The sequence below is a fragment of the Mizuhopecten yessoensis genome, unplaced genomic scaffold (genome assembly GCF_002113885.1).
Source record: "Mizuhopecten yessoensis strain PY_sf001 unplaced genomic scaffold, ASM211388v2 scaffold4999.3, whole genome shotgun sequence".
NCBI lineage: Eukaryota > Metazoa > Mollusca > Bivalvia > Pectinida > Pectinidae > Mizuhopecten > Mizuhopecten yessoensis.
In genome coordinates this window covers 1,203,845-1,208,742 of record NW_018405829.1, presented here as the reverse complement: position 1 = coordinate 1,208,742, position 4,898 = coordinate 1,203,845, and the positions used below count along the sequence as shown (strand labels likewise).

The following is a 4,898-nucleotide window of genomic DNA, read 5'->3' as shown; positions in this document are numbered from 1 at the left end:
GACTACAACTGTTATATAGACATGGTCCATGACTACAACTGTTATATAGACATGGTCCACGACTACAACTGTTATATAGACATGTATCACGACTACAACTGTTACATATACATGTTTCACGACTACAACTGTTATATAGACATGTATCACGACTACAAATGTTACATATACATGTTTCACGACTACAACTGTTATATAGACATGTATCACGACTACAACTGTTATATATACATGTATCACGACTACAACTGTTTTATAGACTTGGTCCATGACTACAAATATTATATAGACATGTACCACGACTACAACTGTTATATAGACATGTATCACGACTACAACTGTTATATAGACATGGTCCACGAATACAACTGTTATATTGACATGTACCACGACTACAACTGTTATATTGACATGCACCATGACTACAACTGTTATATAGACATGGTCCACGACTACAACTGTTATATAGACATGTATCCCGACTACAACTGTTGTATTAACATGCACCACGACTACAACTGTTATATAGACATGTAACACGACTACACTTGATATATAGACATATATCATGACTACACTTATTAGATAAACCGGTACCACGTCTACAACTGGTATATAAACCTTTACAAAATCCAAAACTACTTCATTGACCGATATAACGATGAATCGCGTACTCTTTGCCTGAATATTGATATATTCATTTCTAGAGTGCTTTTTTCAGTAAATATCTGGATTATGCGGCAGTAATACCCATTGTTTTTCTCAGTCGGAATGGTACAGGAGGTACTTACACGGCTCATTATACACCTGCAATTTAAATTGCAAATCCAGTCTGTATTCAATAGGTGGACTTACCTTCCAAATACTTGCCCAGTGTCATTAACGCTGATGAAATCCGACTAGCGAGCTGTCAATACATATATCCATTTCAGGTTTGACAAGTTCTAGACGGTAATCATTAACGTACATATCCACGATTACCGCCTGGTGTTTAAAATGTCCCTCAACAGAACCAGCATAACCAGTTTATGTATAGTTTTTCTTAACAATACACGTTTTAGTGAAATTCCTCCGAGATCCGTCACAACACACGGTAGACGTCGCTCTTTATGTCCGCAACTTATCCATATCTATTACTTTTACATTCACTGAAATCGACAAGAAATAATGTCAGCTCCGACACCAATTATCAGCAACAAACTGACCGTGTCCAGTTTAGTGTAGAACCTCTAAATGTCCTCTGTAAGTGTGAGGGTTTCTCGGTCTAATTACTCCAGACAATTACGCACCTGAACGTCTATACTTCATCTCCTCCTGAACGAGTTCCGGTCAATTTGCCCTCGCTGCGGGCGACACGTACGTATAAGCGGTTGGTTTTGTACACAGAGAGTATTTACAATACACCTGCGTTTGATAAAATGTTTTTTAAATAGCCATTGTATCGCGTATACTGTGCTATTACCTATGTAGTAGATATACTGTACCAGTATTTTGCCATCTGGTTTAGAGGACCAGCAAGCCCTGTAAACTGTGTTCCTGTTTACCCTAAGTACCAACAAATTTGATGCACAGTGTTCTGGCTAAGTTTTGAAGCATGTTATTGACTTGAAAGAATACCTGGTTGAATGTTAACATGTTGTAATGCTGACCTAAACGTATTCTTAATAATTAAATGGTACAAAGTAATTAAAAGAAAGATACGTTTTCTAACTGGCATTTAATGATAAACACTGGACGTTTTGTGATATATATTATTGTCATTAGATCACGAGAAATGCAACTGTAATCACTAATTAGCAATAATTTTGTTTAATGTGCATTCTATTTCAACCGATACGAGATCGACATTCCCGTTGAGAAATCAACTTAATTTCAAATGGGACATCATCAGCGAATTTCGGTAGATTTGGATATGCACCAATACAAATTCGGAAGAAAAAGTAGAAAATCGTCGGTATCATTCAATGTCCAAATGTGCTAGTATTGGCCTATACAATTACCAGGGCCGCACAGCCTCTCTAAATTAGACTTTTTACGTGAGATTGCAATCTTTCCATAAACGAGTATTTTCTCGTTTGCGGAAAGTGCCGACGGTTCCCGATTGTGCAGGAATACTGCCTTTTTACGCATTCTTAACCGTTTGACTGGTTAGACGCGGCTTTCTTAGTATAGTACTATAGTACTAGCATTATGTGTTCGCACATATTTTTATATATTGTTGCAGGCCACTGTGGTCTGAAGTTAATTTATATTCTTGTGAGTTTGGAAAGAAAGGCCCGAGCTGTCCGATATGGTTTCAAAGAATCATCGTAACAACGTACGTTTTTATTGTTATAATCTATCTATCTATTTAGTTGTTTTATTTATCAAAAAGAAGCGCGAAACTTTATAAATAACGCATAAGATAGCCGAATATAATCTCAAGAATGAACATAATACTTCTTGGGATCAAAGATGAATGTGTCACACCACGATTCAAGTATCTACTATCTACGAAAGAGGCTTGGAAATGATACGCATGTGATGACCACTCTCGACAGAGCTTATTATCTTTCATACAAACAGATCACCTCACAATAGACGGCGAGTGTTTGTCCGCGAATAGAATGTGGATCTGTTACAACACTTACCTCACAGGAACGGGCGAGATTACTAGACAAAAAGCAGCGACCCATTACCTTACAGGTGTTGATAGAGAGGACTGACCATCAACAATGGGATGGTATTGTATAGCACAGCAAGAGCATCACAGGAAAAAAGAGTATCATACACGTATACAAGTATATATATACGTAAACATACCCAAAATTCTGATTGCAAACCTTAAAATATTTGTCATGTCCGATAGTATTGTATAGCGCAGCAAGTTTATCATAGGATAATAGTATTTACCATGCCTCATGTTACAAACCCTGAAGTATTTATCATGCCCAATGTTACAAACCCTGAAGTATTTACCATGCCTAATGTTACAAACCCTGAAGTATTTACCATGCCCAATGTTACAAACCCTGAAGTATTTACCATGCCTCATGTTACAAACCCTGAAGTATTTACCATGCCCAATGTTACAAACCCCGGGGTATTTACCATGCCCAATGTTACAAACCCTGAAGTATTTACCATGCCCAATGCTACAAACCCTGAAGTATTTACCATGCCCAAAGTTACAAACTCTGAAGCGTTTACCATGCCTCATGTTACAAACCCTGAAGTATTTACCTTGCCCAATATTACAAACCCTGAAGTATTTACCATGCCCAATGTCGCAAACCCTGAAGTATATACCATGCCTCATGTTACAAACCCTGAAGTATTTACCATGCCCATTATTTCACAAACCCTGACGTATATACCATGCCCAAAGTTACAAACCCCGAAGTATTTACCATGCCTCATGCTACAAACCCTGAAGTATTTACCATGCCCAATATTACAAACCCTGAAGTATTTACCATGCCTCATGTTACAAACCCTGACGTATATACCATGCCCAAAGTTACAAACCCCGAAGTATTTACCATGCATCATGCTACAAACCCTGAAGTATTTACCATGCCCAATGTTACAAACACTGAAGTATTTACCCTGCCTCATGTTACAAACCCTGAAGTATTTACCATGCCCATTATTTCACAAACCCTGATGTATATACCATGCCCAAAGTTACAAACCCCGAAGTATTTACCATGCCTCATGCTACAAACCCTGAAGTATTTACCATGCCCAATGTTACAAACACTGAAGTATTTACCATGCCTAATATTACAAACCCTGAAGTATTTACCATGCCCAATGTCGCAAACCCTGAAGTTTTTACCATGCCTCATATTACAAACCCTGACGTATATACCATGCCCAATATTACAAATCCTTAAGTATTTACCATGCCCAATATTACAAACCCTGAAGTATTTACCATGCCTCATGTTACAAACCCTGACGTATATACCATGCCCAATATTACAAACCCTGAAGTATTTACCATGCCTAATATTACAAACCCTGAAGTATTTACCATGCCTCATGTTGCAAACTCTGAAGTATTTACCATGCCCATTATTTCACAAACCTTGAAGTATTTACCATGCCCAATATAATTTTTGCATGTACACAATTCGATTTTTGCCTATGCCAAATAACATTTTGAGGTATGCATCAAAAGATTATTATTTTGCATACGTATAAAGACAAACCAAGACCACCTACCCTTGATGGAACATTCTTGATATATTTATTGGAACGGATTCAGTTCTGGTATTGGTTGCTTCGAATGGTCATAAACCATGCTGAAAGAAATAAGATAGGTTTGGTTCTCATTTAATTCCTGATAAATTAAGACGGAAATTTGATATAACTTATCCACACGGAGTTTGTCCGAGGATCCGTTTATAGATTCAGGTGATTAACAAAGTCTTGGTACAAAGTTCGACAATACATCTCGTACAGTAGATTCACGTATGTTTTAACGGCCATTTTCTCGGTGCGTCCAATCATCAACCGAAGCAATTACATCGAAGACAATTGAATATATATTCACACAAAGCGACAGTTTATCATTGATTGGAAGAAAACGGCCGAAGTACATCCGATAGCAAACGCTTGATGCAAGTACTTTTCTTGAAATGTTTTCCGTGTGTTCCACACCCAAGAGCAATTAAAACATCAAACTATACCATTGTTTATACAGCACAACACCTCGATGTACAGCCACATGTAGCCAACAATAAAAAAGTGGCGTAAAAAAAGGAGATTTAGCAATATATGGCGAGGAATGCGTATTGAATAAATCGTAAAAATAAACAGAAAAAATGGACGTTCGCGACAAGCAAAGTGGCAAATGAAACGAATCATTTTATCAAGATTTTACTGTATAGTGATGAGAAAGGGCATTATAC

The 4,898-nt window shown here is 37.4% G+C and overlaps 1 protein-coding gene across 1 annotated transcript in view; it reads right to left on the bottom strand.

The window, feature by feature from the left end:
• The window catches only part of LOC110450141 (calpain-2 catalytic subunit-like), a 36,654-nt gene extending 35,281 nt beyond the window's left edge, over positions 1-1,373 (bottom strand). Inside the window, exon 1 of the mRNA XM_021497425.1 lies at positions 856-1,373. The gene's annotated coding sequence lies outside the window, so the exon portion shown is untranslated. The remainder of the gene's footprint in view (positions 1-855) is intronic.
• Between the last annotated feature and the right edge of the window lie 3,525 nt (positions 1,374-4,898).